Raw genomic sequence first — 15,935 nt, 5'->3', positions numbered from 1 at the left:
GCTTACTTCAATTAGTATAATGTTTTCAAGGTTCATCTATGTTGTAGCATATATCAGAATTTCATTCCTTTTTAAGCCTCAGTAATGTGTATCCATTTGTGTGCATCTCTCTGTGTGTATATACCCCACATTTTGTTTATCCATTTATCTGCTGATGGACATTTGAGTTGTGTCCATCTTTATGGCTATTGTCACTGTGTTTTTTGATCTAGTAGCAGCCAAAAACATGCTATAATAGAAAAAAGCCTGAAATATTACACCAAAACCACTATCACATGGTGCCTGTTGGGTTCAATATGGAATAGAGAAAACCTTTACTCTTCATTTTTTATATTCCAAAATTATTTAGTTACAATAATTTTTATGCAATTTAAAAAACTAATAAGGGTTTTTAAAAATAAATAGTTCCTTTTGATCAGAAGGGGGATTAACAAGAAACCTAACGAATCACTGCAAATGTGTTTTTAAAAATTATTAGTACAAGCTTAGGGTGGTTCCACTAGTCGGTCAGCCGCAGAACATCCATACATGAAGAGGCGCATTGATTAAAAATTAAAATCACACTGCTGGAAACCGTATATCACTAAATGAGACTCTTGCACATAACACTATCACTTTTTTCCTCGTATTCTTCTGGATCAGATTTTATGGCTCATAATGATTAATGATTATTAGTAATAACAGTCCCTTTCGAACAAAGCTGAAGCTTATTATAGTACCACACTCCCAGAGTCTAAATGTGATTAAGAATATACTCAGTTCCAGCTGCATCATTTGTAGTAAAATGCCACCCGTGTGGAACTGCCCTTTGTGTTTTAACTGAAAATGCTACTGTGGTTTCCGCTGTTCAAACTGTGTTAACATTGCTCCTGACAGGCCCACAGGACATTCTCATGTGCTGTAATTTCCCAGGTGATTAGAATAAAGTTCAAATGGTGCTTCCTGATATCTTGGAAAAGGTTAGGCTCAGGGAAATGGAAACTTTGAATCAAAGGTTTGCTGAATCAGAGTTGGAAAGCCTGGGCTTAGTGCCCAACTACTTCCATCTTCTACTCAATGCAACTTACACTTTCAGCCCTTTGACTAGCAGGAAGATCTCCCATTTAGTTCGCGTGCTGGGCTTGTTGGACGCAGCTGCAATAGAATAAATAACTACTCACAACTAACCAACGATGGCACTGAAAAGACCAGACAGCAATCATGTGCTTCGGGGCTAAATCCCAGCAGTGATTTCAAAGCCAGCTCAACTCCTAAGAGCTCAGGCTGCTGGTCAGTAGTAACTGGAGATCCCCTCACGACCATGGAGCCATCTATATAAAATGAGGATTTAGTCTGAGAAGACCTAGGATTAAATTTCAGCTGAGCCACCTAGGGCTCCGAGTTGCTGAATCCAATGCCTACTTTTCAGTTCTCCACTCACCTGATTGTTGGGAGTCATTTAACATCCCCACCTCCCTGCTGGGCCCCTCAACGTCCTTTCTTCCTCTTGCCCCATTTGTCAGTCTCCAGGAGCAGAATCCAGGTTACTTCCTGTATTCCCATCAAAAGCTACTCACTCTTGCCCTGCGCCTCTCGTCTTTGCTACTGGGTCCTCTCTCATCACCTCCTCCCTGCCTGGATGATGAGCACAATAGTTTCCTAATTGGTCCTACTGTTCCCAGTCTCTCTCCACCCTTGACTTACCTGAAACAGTGATCCTCCTTTTTTCCACCCCCCCCGCTGCACTTGTGGGATTTTAGTTCCCCTGTCCAGGGACTAAACCCGGGCGTTCAGCAGTGAGAGCTCAGAGTCCTAACCACTGGACCACCAGGGAATTCCCAGCGATCCTCCTTAAGGACAAACCTTGCCATGCCATGCCCCTGACTTACATCCTTCAATGGCTCTGTGCCTGTAGGGAAAAGCTCACCTCCTTGTCTGGCACATAAAGCCTTTCCTAACCTGGCCTCTACCCACCCAACTGCACCCCTCACACACTTCTCTGTGCGCTAGCTGACCGAGTGAAATGGCCACAACAAGCCACGTTCTCTTGCTTTGGTGCGTTCTAAACCCTCTAAGTGTTGCAAATCCTTAAGGGCCTGTCTTCCTGAACTGAATTTAAGAATCACCCCTCCAGGAAACCTTCCTAGACTCCTGAGCTGAATGAGGTGACCATCCTCCAGGATCCACAGCAGCTATTTCATAACCTTGATCCTATCCCCAGACCTCTTTAATGTTTTATTACTGGTCACTTTCCCCACTGGGAGCTCCTCGAGGCTGGGGCACGTCTTCTACATGTGTGTCTAGAGCAGAGCGCAGAGAGAAACGAGGCAAAAAGAAGAAAATAAAGCCAAGAAATGACAATAATTTGTTACACTGATGGGGAACCATGTGCTTATGTCTTCTCTTCCAGTTTTCTATGTGTTCTAGTATGTGGATTATACAATTTTTATACATTTTTTAAAAATCAGGTCATTTTTAAGATGTGTCCAATCTCTCCTACAGAGCTCCAATAAGAGATCCTGCTGCCTAAGTAAAGTTTGTCTTTCCTCAGATCCCTCTGGCTCAAGACCTCAAGCTCCACAAATTCTTCAGAACTGAGCAAAGCAGAAACACTTACTTCAACATTTTCAGCAGACAGAAGGACCACCCACACACACATAAATTCCTTGGCCTTGAAAAGGTTAAATTGCTCTAATAGCAGAGTGCCAAAACCCATTTTTGGCCAAAAATTCATCACACCCTCACTGTATTCACAGCCTAGCACAAATGAAGAGGTACATTCACAGACCCTGCCTAAGATGTAAAGAGGATGGAGATGATGGAACTTCTGAGTGATATATCCACCAACTTGTCAACTTGAGACATCAATGAAAGATAGGGAAGAAAAAAAAAAAACTCTGAAAATTCTTCTGAAACATTGTCTTCTCAGACAGATATCTAAACTTTCAACCATACACACTGGCTTGTAATTCTTTTAAATTTGTGAGGAATAAGCCAACCATATAATGTTCAGTCTGACATTTGCTATTATTTTCCCTTAGAAGAAAACAAAAACCTGATTAGTTCCAAAAATAAAACATAAAGGCTCAGTTGAGAAGCAAACCCTGTGGCTTAGAAATCATCACTCTGATTAACAACACATAAGTGTTACCTGATGAATGGATTCTTATCTCAGATGCAATTATCAACACATTTTTCGTGATCCCCACTGTTTTTATAGTTTATGCCCAGCTCTTGAAGCAATAACTTTAATAGCAATAAAGCAAAAGAAACCTCACCTCAGCACTCAGGCTGACTAGACTGTTTCCCTTCTCAGTCAACAGAGACCATGGAATGATGTGTTCAAACCAGGCTCAAGAGCTGTCCAGGAAGGTACCTATTTCTCTACCCTCAGAAGTCCTTGCATCTGGCTCCCGGAGGGGTAAACTTCACAATTAAGCCCATTGCTAGAGCCTGCTGAGAAAATCAGGACAAGCAGGGCCTCCGCCCTCAGGAAATCCTGGCCTGAGTCTTGGCTGGCCTCCATCCTGGGGATGACTCCACCAAGCTGTTGGCGATACCAGAGCAAAGTGCTTCTGCCAGTGGGGCTAGAGCATCACCCAAGTCAAAGGGGCCACTGGAGTACAAGAAGGTCAAATCTGGACTCCCTTTTCTCCTGGAAGTTGTGGGTGTGGGGTGTGGGCAGGGATCACACAGAGGAGAGAGACATGGGGTAAGAGGGGAGTTGGAGTGGGTCATGTGACCTTTTCACTAGGAAAACTGAAAGGGTCTGGCAGGCATCTGTATCACTGGGAACATACTCTAAACAAGTATGGCATTTAGAAGGTTCAATGTCCAAGACTTTTTATTCAACTCAACACATATTACGTGCCTACAGGTACCCATCATCATCGACTGGAAACTTACCTCACATAATTACTTATGTTCTTACCACAGAGAAGAGTAGTTAAAAGGGAGAAAGAGAGAATGTGAAAGCAGGTCAGAAGAAGATCGAATGATCGATTCACAGCCTCACGACCATGAGAGGCACCATCACAGCCAGGAGACACCTTTTGTGCTTCATCCACTATTGGTCTATTGCAAAATGAAGTTTAGGTTCAAAACAAAAGGAAATAAGTCTACCAAGAATGAATTACACTAATCAGTGAAGTCAACACACCAGGCAGGAACATGTATTTAGTATCAGCTGTAGGTGGTTCTCAAAGTCAAAATTTATTAACTATTCAAATGGTCAAGCTGTACAGATTTTTTTCAGATGTACATACAACATATGTATATCATAACAAAGTTATTTTTAAATAAAATATTTCCTTAGGGACTAAAGGAACCACTAATTAATTAAATATTTGATGCACGTTTATAGGTACTATTAAAGATTTGACATAAATATGTAAGTCACATAGCCGAATCAGAAAAGCTATGACCCATATGATTGCATACTTTACTAATCCCATATTAAAGTAGAAAACAAAATTATGCCACATAAATTGAGCTGATTTTAAGAATCTTTTTATTAGAAGATAAAAGTGATGTCCATTTAAACCATCATTCCTAAAAGAGCTTCTAAACAATAAAATTATTATTACCTTAAATCCCAAACTATGACACAATCTTTACTATTCAAATTACCCTCTCTATTGGCTGATCCCTCTATGATAAAGGCAATGGCCATTAACGATGACAATTAGCAGTAGTTATGTATACACAGCAGAAGTATAGACCATACAGTACAACTGACATACACATTTTTGAATCACTACTCCTACTGAGAATAGGGTCAATGAAAATAATGATTAAAACCAACGGGCATTTTATCTGTTCAGTCATTTGCTATCTTTAGGAGTAAACGCCACACAACACTCATATTATTTTTTCCATAAAATCTTTACATGTCCAAGATACTTTTTAATCCAGGTTCAGATTATTAACAATGAAAAGATATCCATCTTCTTTCCTACCTCCATGGACTTAATCAGGCCTGCATTCACCAGGCGCACAGAAATATTAGTAACTGGAAAGACGATTTGACTGTAGACTGTTTGCAAAACAGGAGTGCTCTATTTTAAGGCAAGTATCTTTATCACATACATACATAACAATTTATTCATTGGTGAACTTTATCATATGACAGTACAAAATTCAACAGAAAAACTGAGGTATAACTTTACTTAACATAAATACAATTGTCAGAAAGTGTAAGGACATTCTCAAAGTGCTTAACATATTTCACCAAAAACTAAATAGAGAACTCTTCTCAAAGTTCTTATATGGCCAGAAATACCCAAGATTCTGAATTCTAGAAAAAATACTAGAAATTAAATACTCTAAAATCTTTGCAATAAGGCTCTCCACATAAGGCTACCTTTGATATAAGGCTACTTCAAACTTGGTCTGAAAGTAGCAAAAATGTGCACCAAAATTCAAGCTATTCTTAACTAAAGAGAGAGGACTTGGTTTCATGAGGGATAGTGAGGTGATGAGTTTACTGAGCAAAATTAAATTTAGGAAAAAGCAAATTTTTAAAATACATCAAATAAAAAGTTTTCCTATCATTTTTTTAACATAAAGCTAAACTATTGTGATATAAAAATGACTGAAGGTGGGCTTCCCTGGTGGCGCAGTGGTTGAGAATCTGCCTGCCAATGCAGGGGACACGGGTTCGATCCCTGGTCTGGGAAGATCCCACATGCCGCGGAGCAACTAGGCCTGTGAGCCACAACTACTGAGCCTGCGCGTCTGGAGCCTGTGCTCCACAACAAGAGAGGCTGCGATAGTGAGAGGCCCGCGCACCGCAATGAAGAGTGGCCCCCCCGCTTGCCGCAACTAGAGAAAGCCCTCGCACAGAAACAAAGACCCAACACAGCCAAATATAAATAAATAAATAAATAAATAAGCAAGTTGGAAAAAAAAAAAAGAAGACTGAATGCGTAAGGTACTTTTTAGGGCAAAACAGATACCCCTTTACATAATAATTTAAATGGAATATAATCCATAACTTGGTATATATAATATATTTTTTAAAATCTACATTCTATGACCTTTACAAAAGTAGATCTATTCTTTACTTTCAAGTTAGAAACAGTGTAACCGTTTATCTTTGGATATTTCCAGTCAATGGCTGTATAAAATGAGAGATAATACAAATCTGTCATAGGCCATTCAGTGCATTAACATGTAAGCCATCAGTTTGGGGCCCTAAAAGAGAAAAAATGATTAATACTACATAAAGTGGAAAAAATATACCCCAGATTTCTGTTCTAGTCCAAAAACTTAGTCTTACAGTCCAAAAACTTAAAGTATTTTTAATTATTGGTTTGATGCAATGACATTCAGTGAAAAATCTGATTACTAACTGTATTCACATTAAAATGCTTTTCCTTAAAATGCAAATTGACAGTATTCATTATGCTTAAATACAAAGGTAAACTAATGACAAGGTAAAATTTTTTTTTAAGTTTGACAATTACAGCATTCATTTCCTCTGTCTAAGTCCCGGTGATATTAACAAGAAAAAATATTCTAATTATTTTCACCGAATACTTTAATCAAATACTCTAGAAAAATACTGTTCTAAAGGAAGTTCAGCAGGAATTGCTTATTACATTTCTATATTAGATCAACATAAGAAAAACAAAATGGGGTTCAAAAAAATTAGACCATGTAACTGAATAAATAATAACAATAATGACAAATAATATCCCAAATTTGGAAAATTTAAGAGCAAAACATTTTGGTAACCTCATCCTTGATGGCATATGAACAAAAGGAATTTAAGATTGTGGATGGAAAAATGGAAGTTTCCATCAAAAGAGGAATACACAGAGTAACCAGAAAGATTCACAACCACTGAATTCCACTTCCACAGTGATGTCAGGCATCACCTGGTTGTGAAGCCTCCTGTCAATTCCTACAGGAACAGGCACAAAGCACCCTCAAGTTTTCGATTCTTTGCAAAACTGTCCTGACATTGGTTAACAGCAGAGGGTGGGAGGAAAGGAGTGGTAAGTGTAAATACCAAGTTAAGCGCTCCTTTGTTTGAAGGCATCTAGAAACCTGCTTACTTAGTAATTAACCCAACATACCGCTGACTTCAAACACTTGCACCTCTAGAGACAGCCACAAACCAGCCACTGCTTCTTTGTTTTTTCAGTCCCACCCCCAACTCAGCCCACTGCTCCCTGCTCTCCTAACACCTCAACCAGCCACTGCTTCTGTCCACAGGACCATTCACTCTTGCACCTGTGGCTAATCACAACCGCACCTGGAGCTCTGGCTGAGCTTTCTCCTTTGAGCACACCAGACAAGGCCAATCACTAAGTGCCTGCTACTGCCTGCTCATCACATCCAATCAGCAAAACCATAAACGTGGTGGCCCAGGGAGTGGTTCTGTGCAGCAGCTCTGCAGACCATATCATGGTTCTTCCTATAGCTGCCCGGCCCACAGCAACATCTCCACCTCAAAAAGACTGCTTTCCCCAAGCTTGGAAGACCACTCTCCAACCTGTGTGATGGTAAGGCTAAGCTAATACTGGAATTTGAACAGGGAAAAAAGAATAGATTCAACCAGTGGAAATCAACAAGCAGAGAAGATACTGGAAGAGGTGCAGAGATGCCACACTGCTGAGAGTGATGCCAACCCTGAGAGGCAGGAGGAGAGACATCAGAACTGCCAGACTTGGTCAGGCAGCTGCTGCTGCATCTTTACAATTAATACCTACTACCTTGGAGCCCTGCGTGCTTCCCTGTATATAGTTATACTTTATGCTAGTTATACTTATAAGTTAACTTATACTGTATGCTAGTTATACTTTTTTTTTCTCTTAGCAAATTTTGTTTCTTGGGATGACCAACTAGGGTCAGAGATTTATTTTCAGAATACTTAATAAAAGTACTAAGCAAAAATAAAAGAATTACGAAACATTAGTACATTATTTCTTAAGAAAAAGTTGTCATAATTTACATTGCTCTATAAATTTTAGGAATTGTGGCTATTATTCAAGCATTCGATGACTAGTAATTGGAAATCCTATTATTTCTAAGAACAGTTGTTAAGAATAGTACTGAATACATTTGTAGGAAAGTACACCTCTTTGAAACCTTTTTTTCCCAAACATCTTTAGTAAACATGTAACATTACAGATGTAGCATGCCCAAAATCTAGGATCATAACTCCACTAGGTTTGATATTTGCATTTCCATTGAAGATTATTAATATTCACCCAGCACATTCTTCAGATTTATTAAAAATGTAGCCATTAACCAAAGGCCCTTGGGGCATATGTACAAAATTAGAGAACTGTAGTATTCAGTCAAATACTACGTTAGCAATATTACTCATGAAAAAAAATGCCAGTGGAGCTCTGTCCATTAAAAGATAGTCAGACTTAGGCTTCCCTGGTGGCGCAGTGGTTGAGAGTCCGCCTGCCGATGCAGGGGACACGGGTTCATGCCCCTGTCCGGGAAGATCCCACATGCCGCGGAGCGGCTGGGCCCATGAGCCATGGCCGCTGAGCCTGCGCGTCCGGAGCCTGTGCTCCGCAATGGAAGAGGCCACAACAAGTGAGAGGACCGCGTACAGAAAAAAAAAGAAAAAAAAAATTATTTCCTGACACAGATAGTACAAGAACTCAACTCACAAGAAAATCTGCCCATCTCTTCATTAAAACACATTGTTAGAATCCAACACCCTTTCATGATAAAAACACTCAACAAACTAGGTATACAAGTTCCTCAACCTGATCGCAGGCATCTACGAAAAACCCACAGTTAACATTATACTTAATAGCGGAAGACTAGAAGTTTTCCCTCTAAGATCAGGAATAAGAAAAGGATGTCCATTCTCACAACTCTTATTTGACATTGTACTAGAAGTTCTAGCCAAGGTAATTAGGCAAGAGACGAAAGAAAAGGAAGTAAAAAGTAAAACTACCTCTCTTTGCAGATGACATTATCTTATATATAGAAAACAATTTAAAAAATCCTCAAAAATCGATTAGAACTAACAAACAAGTTCGGCAAGGTTATAGGATACAAGATCAATATACAAAAATCAGTTGTATTTCTATACACTAGCAATGAACACTCTGAAAAATAAATTAAGAACACAATTCCACTTATTAACATCAAAAAGAATAAACACTTAAGGGTAAATTAAATCAAAGAAGCACAAGACTTGTACACTGAAAGCTATAAAACATTGGAAGAAATTAAAGAAGACTTAAATAAATGGAAAGACATCCTGTGTCCATGGATCGGAAGACTTAGTATTGTCAAGATGGAAAAACTCCCCTAATTGATCTACAGATTCAATGCAATCCCTATCAAAATTCCAACTGCCTTTTTTGCAGAAATGGACAAGCTGATCCTAAAATTCATATGGAAATGCAAGAAACACAGATAGCCGAAACAGTCTTGTAAAAGAAGAGGAACTCATATTTCCTGATCTCTAAACTTACTATAAAGCTACAGTCTTCTATGTGGTTTTGGCATAAGAGTACACATGTAGATCAATGGAAAAGAACTGAGAATCCAGATAAACCCACAAATCTATGGTCATCCAGTTTTTGACAAGTATGCCAATACCACTCAATGGTGGGAAGAATGGTCTTTTCCACAAATGATACAGGGACGACTGTATATCCACCTCCCAAAGAATGAAGTTGGACCCCTACCTCACACCATATATAAAAAATTAACTCAAAATGGATCAGAGACCTGAAAGTAAGAGCTAATACAATAAAAATTTTAGAAGGAAACAGAAGAGTAAATCTTCATTACCTTGAGTTCTTTAAGATACAATACTGAAAGCACAAAAAAGAAGAGAAAAAATAAATTGGACTACATCAAAAGTTAAAACTTGTATGCTGCAAATGATATCATTAAGAAAATGAAAAGACAACCCCTTCATCTGAGAGAAAATATTTGCAAATCATATATCTGATAAAGTTCAGTATCCATAATATATAAAGAACTCTTAAAATTCAACAATTAAAAAAATCCATTTTTAAAAAATGGTCAAAGGATTTGAATAGACCTTTCTCCCTAGAGGGTATATAAATAATCAATAAGCACATGAAAAGATGCTCAACATCATCAGTCATTAGGAAAATGCAAATCAAAATCACAGTGAGATATTAACTCACACCGACCAGGATGCTATTATTTAAAAAAAAAAAAAAAGGACAAGGAATAATTGTTGGGGAGGATGTGAAGAGATTGGAACATTTATATATTGCCAGTGGGAATGCTAAATGGTTCACCTGCTTTGAAAAATAGTATGACAGTTCCTCAAAAAGTTAAACATGGTGTTACCATATGACCAGGAATTTCATTCCTAGGTATATACCCGAGAAAATGAAAAACCTATGTTCACACAAAAACTTGTACATGAATGTTCATAACAGCATTGTTCACAACAGTCAAAAAGTAAAAATAACACATATGTCCATCAAAAGAGAAATAGATAAACAAAATGTGGTACATCCATACAATAGAATATTATTCAGCAATAAAAAGAATGAAGTATTGATCCATGCTACAATACAGATGAACCTTGAAAAATTATGCTAAGTGAAAGAAGATGGACACAAGGGCCACATGTTTCCATTTACACAAAATGTCCAGAATAGGCAAATCCCTAGAGACAGAAAGGAGATTAATGGTTGTCAGGAGATGGGTAAGGGAGGAATGAGGAGTTACTGCAAATGAGTATGGGGTACATGAAAATGTTCTAGAATTAGCACATTTAGTGGTGATGGTTACATAGCTCTGTGAGTATACTAAAACCCACAGATTTATATACTTTAAAATGATACATTTCATGGTATGTGAATTATATCTCAATTTGTAAAAAATACATAAATATACTGTTAAGACCACCTCATATTTATTTAGTTCCACTTTTTAACTCCCCTAACTAGCCTTCCAAAATCACCTAAAGCTTATCAACAAAACCACAATGCTTACAATTGATCCATCAATTTAGTCAAATATCCAGTTACTACTCACTCCCCTCCCTAGCCACTCACTTGCCTCTTGGCATGGTGAAGACATGTTTAACCTCACTTGTGTGGTTTTAAACAGAATAAGATGTGAATTACTAAACTGAGAAAGGGAAAGGCAGAAAAGATTTAGAAGAGGCAATAAAAAGAAGGTATCCACCCTTTCATCCCCAGCTACCCCTTAGAAAACTTTTGAGGGGATCAGGAAATCACATCCAAAAGCTAATAAAAATTAGCTGATAACAATTCTCATTAAGTTAAATGTTCTAATTCCTCAAATCTTATTTCACACATAGCAGCTTTTCCATAATTTGATATGAGTCTGATCCCCATGCAAGTATGTTCTTCACAAGAGACCTCATTCTTACATACATGACAAGTAAAATCTAAAAAACATATAGTTCAGGGGACAATAACACAACAGAAGGATGACTCACAGGTTAAAAGGATTCCCTAACCGAATTCCTATACACATCCATTATGGTGTATATGAAATATGATGAAATTTACAAAAAAAATTTTCATACTAATGTTTGGAAACCTATTTATTACAAAAAGGGGATGCACCTAATTATTTCTTGCATGCTACAATGCTCCTATCTCTGCCACGCACTGCAGCACAGAAAAGTGCATAAATAAAAACTGTATTTAAGAAAAAGACACAAACATACAGATGCTCGATTACTTTCCGACCTTTTTACACTGAGTGACTGGAAGAGCTAATTAAAGGTGATTTCCCTTATGTAAGCCAAAGCTCTCAAGAAGGGGACGTTGACCCATTATTCTAATTTTAAAACTATATTATACTTATATAATTTGTATTATTACTATTTTTTTAAAAAAACCTTCCAATGGTAAAGATTATCGAATGAATAAAAATACAGGTAAGAAAAAAGGAGAAAAAAATACAGGTAAGAAGTTAGGCAGTTTATCTCAAAACAAAAAAAAAATCTAAGCTTTCCACTTCTGTTCAATGAACAAACATAAACAGCCTTTCACATGGACCTGAAAGCTAAGCCTTATATTGATTTCATAATTTTGCATTTTACTTCCAAATGTTTCATATGAAAGAGTGGCTATGGCTAAAAAAATGAGGAAAAAAAATATGCACAGCTATGGCCACACACACAATTCTCTTGTATCAGAGTCGAGGATTTAAACTCAAATACTGCTCTCCACTAAGGAAGTAAAATTCTCCTGCCCTCTGCTTTGTAGAGAAGGAAAGCATGCAATTCCGTTGGAGCTCCAAGATCAAGTTTGTAACATACAGTTAAAAAGCAATAATGTTAAGTTGAATAAATCCCTGTATTTTATTTTATTTTTTAAAATATGGAACGCTTCGGGGCTTCCCAGGTGGCGCAGTGGTTGAGAGTCCGCCTGCCGTTGCAGGGGACACGGGTTCGTGCCCCGGTCCGAGCGGCTGGGCCCGTGAGCCATGGCCACTGAGCCTGCGCGTCCGGAGCCTGTGCTCCGCAACAGGAGAGGCCACAACAGTGAGAGGCCCGCATACCACGAAAAAAATAAATAAATAAAATAAAATATGGAACTCTTCATGAATTTACGTGTCATCCTTGCGCAGTGGCCATGCTAATCTCTGTATTGCTCCAATTTTAGTATATGTGCTGCTGGGGCGAGCAAAAATCCCTGTATTTTAATACAGCAAAACACCTGTCATTACTAACACTTCTTTTCTCTAATGGAAAAAAGAAAAAAACATTTTATAACATTAAACACTACAAATGGCCTCCACTCTGTCATGGGCAGAATTATAGAATTATTTCAAAACAATTAAAGTAACTGAAGTGTAGGAGGGGAAAACCTACCAAGTACAAAGTCATGGTAAATTTTAGTTTTAGTTTCAATACAACACTGCATAAATTAAGTAAAAGCACTACCCCAGACATAAATGATATAGCATTACTTAGTCCTGGTAGGTGAACTCCAAATAATATATACTCCCTCTGGCTTTCATCCACTAAGTGTATATTGGTATAGTGTTGATAGTTTAAAATATAAATCAAAGGATGCTCATCAAAGCTACATAAAATTAATTTGTTCAAATTATAGCATAAATGCAGATTATCCAATTCAATTCCGTAACAAATAATAAACTCACAATTGAGCTACACCAACAGTCAAAAGTTTAAGTGCTTATTGGGAATGTCTGGGAGAATTGGAAAAATCTGAAAGTTTAGGCATAAGTGTGGAATTGCTAAAAGAAAAATAAAAGTTAATGACAGAATGGGACAATATAATCGTGCTTGTGGATGACATTTCACAAGTCTATGGAAAGCTCAACAGCATGGGGCAGCAAATTATTAGTTTACTTTTCAGGGGCAGAACTGATATGCCCAGTCCTCCAAGTACAGATGGGTCTGGAAAGGCAGGAAGCAAAACACCATATGAAAGCATGCTGAACAAACAGAGAAGTGTACGAAAACTTCCCTGACCAAAATGGAATTTTTCCAGAACATTCCATTAAAGTTTCAACCCATGTTACTTCCTCTTCAGTTATGACATTTCTCAGCCTGGCCCTTCTAAATAATGCAATGATAAACTATGAAATAACTGCACTTATTTGCATGTATGTGAATGAATGCACAACTGTGAAGTTTTGCAATTTAAAAACTCTATTGAAGGGCTTCCCTGGTGACGCAGTGGTTAAGAATCCGCCTGCCAATGCAGGGGACATGGGTTCAAGCCCTGGTCCGGGAAGATCCCACATGCTGCAGAGCAACTAAGCCCGTGTGCCACAACTACTGAGCCTACGTTCTAGGGCCCGCGAGCCACAACTACTGAGTCCATGTGCCACGACTACTGAAGCCCACGCACCTAGAGCCCGTGCTCCACAACAAAAGAAGCCACTGCAATGAGAAGCCCACACACCGCAACAAAGAGTAGTTCCCCGCTCGCCGCAACTAGAGAAAGCCTGTGCACAGCAACAAAGACCCAATGCAGCCAAAAATAAAATAAATTAATTTAAAAAAACAACTCTATTGAAAATCTGAGTTCCCTATACACTGGTCCCAAGTCCTCCTTCCTGACATCTAGAGCATCTAAAAGCAACATCTGATTTATTTTATTTTATTTTTTGCGGTACGCGGGCCTCTCCCGTTGCGGAGCACAGGCTCCGGACGCGCAGGCTCAGCGGTCATGGCTCACGGGCCTAGTCGCTCCGCGGCACGTGGGATCTTCCCGGACCAGGGCACGAACCCGTGTCCCCTGCATCGGCAGGCGGACTCTCAACCACTGCGCCACCAGGGAAGCCCCTGATTTTTATATGACCTATAAAAAGGGGCCCCAAAGTCCCAAAGAAAATATTTTTAAGAGAAATCCTTCATGCCTTCTGAAGTTACCAAAAAAAAAAAAAAAAAAAAGTATGTCCAAAGAGTACTGAATCAAAAGTCTGAAAACCAGGTTTCTGAGGTGTGCCCTGACACTAGGGTGACCAAGTGTCCAGTTCACCTGAGACTAAGGAATTTCCCAGGATGGGGGTACGTTTAGTGCTAAAGCCAAGAAAGTTCCAGGCAAACCAGGGTAAGCTGGTCTCCCTACGGGTGACGACGGCTAAATCACAACCCAGTGGGAGCACAGCGGCCTGGCTGCTAACATGTAGATGGGATAAAGGACATAGGAAGGGGCAAGGTAAACCAGAAGGTCTCCAGGGCCCTTTAGTTGTACTTTACTATGACCCTATGACATATTTATACCACATTTGATTGGAATGTATATTTCATACCATAAGTGAATGTACTTTTATGTAGGGTCAGAGGGCGCTGGAAATATTTTGTGAAGCTATGCGTTAAATTTGGAGTTATATATGCTTAATAGCAAAACAGAGCTAGGAGTTTTCAGTTTTTTATTTTTCATTTCTATAGTAAAGAGGAAAAATAAGCTGCTTCTAGAAAATATCAAGCCAACAGAGAAAATTCTTCCAATACCAACATCCAACTTAATCCCATCTCTCCTCCTCCCAGATCACTGGAGACCTAGGACATCTGGACAAAAGTTTAAAAACAGGAAATATTATTTTGACTTACTGCCACCATGAAAGAATACATTTCCACATTTTTAAGAAAGTAAGAATTTAGAAACGTGTGCTTACAAGTAACTACAAAACCCAGGAGAAAAGCAAATGCAACTGTAGCAACCAGCAATAACAAAAGAGTCATAAAGAGCCTGTGCTCTGCAACAAGTGAAGCGCACTGCTATGAAGAGTAGTCCCTGCCCACTCCAACTAGACAAAGCCTGCACGCAGCAATGAAGACCCAATGCAGCCAAAAATAAATAAATTAAATAAATAAAAGATAAAGAAGACCTTGAATTGTTAGAGTACATTTACTTTCAAATATGTTTCCTAATTTTGGACCTTTAATTCTGAAAAATCCCACTTAAGAGGATAAAAAGCAAGTCATATATTATAAGATCAAGTCACACAAGCTCACAGGCGGTACAATGAGAACAAACATTCGGGATTCCTCTTTCCTCCTTGGGCATTCCAATTTAAGATACCTGACTTACTGAGACTAATATAGGTCCTAATGAAAGCATCTCTGCCATGAAGACTGAGTTATGAGAAATTTCTAAAAGTACAACTATGAAAGAAGTGTTACTCAATTATTATTTTTTAAGGCAGTAACTCAGGGAAAGCTATAAGAAAATGCCTCTGTTCCTAAAAAACTACAACATCCATGATATATATTTTTTTCACTCATGAATGAACTATTCTATCAGGTCTCACCATCATCCTTACTACACGGGTGGCTGAACTGACATTAGCATTTATCTAACATGCTCCTTTATGAGAACTGGTCTTACGAAAACTTTGGCATCACCAACAAGAGATTTCTTACTAGTTACTTAAGGGCAGCCTCAAAGTCTGCTTGTGTAGTTACATGTGTGACTCTACACATACCCATACAGGTATACAGTTCTCCTTGTCTCTTCAAAAAGCAG

The 15,935-nt window shown here is 38.6% G+C and overlaps 1 long non-coding RNA gene and 1 other non-coding gene across 2 annotated transcripts; both read right to left on the bottom strand.

Annotated features, from left to right (window-relative positions):
• Positions 1 to 4,472: 4,472 nt before the first annotated feature.
• LOC125960822 (uncharacterized) lies at positions 4,473 to 12,388 on the bottom strand. The gene is made up of 2 exons (XR_007470883.1): positions 7,766 to 12,388; positions 4,473 to 7,721 (listed from the first exon to the last, which is right to left on the bottom strand). It is a non-coding gene; the product is annotated as an uncharacterized LOC125960822 (long non-coding RNA).
• A 125-nt stretch (positions 12,389 to 12,513) lies between these two features.
• Positions 12,514 to 12,617, bottom strand: LOC117199505 (U6 spliceosomal RNA). Its single transcript, XR_004480755.1, has one exon. It is a non-coding gene; the product is annotated as a U6 spliceosomal RNA (small nuclear RNA).
• Positions 12,618 to 15,935: the final 3,318 nt, after the last annotated feature.

Source organism: Orcinus orca, chromosome 13 (genome assembly GCF_937001465.1).
Source record: "Orcinus orca chromosome 13, mOrcOrc1.1, whole genome shotgun sequence".
Taxonomy (NCBI): Eukaryota; Metazoa; Chordata; class Mammalia; order Artiodactyla; family Delphinidae; genus Orcinus; species Orcinus orca.
The sequence above is the reverse complement of the archived record's forward strand: the minus strand, read 5'-3'. Positions and strand labels throughout refer to the sequence as shown.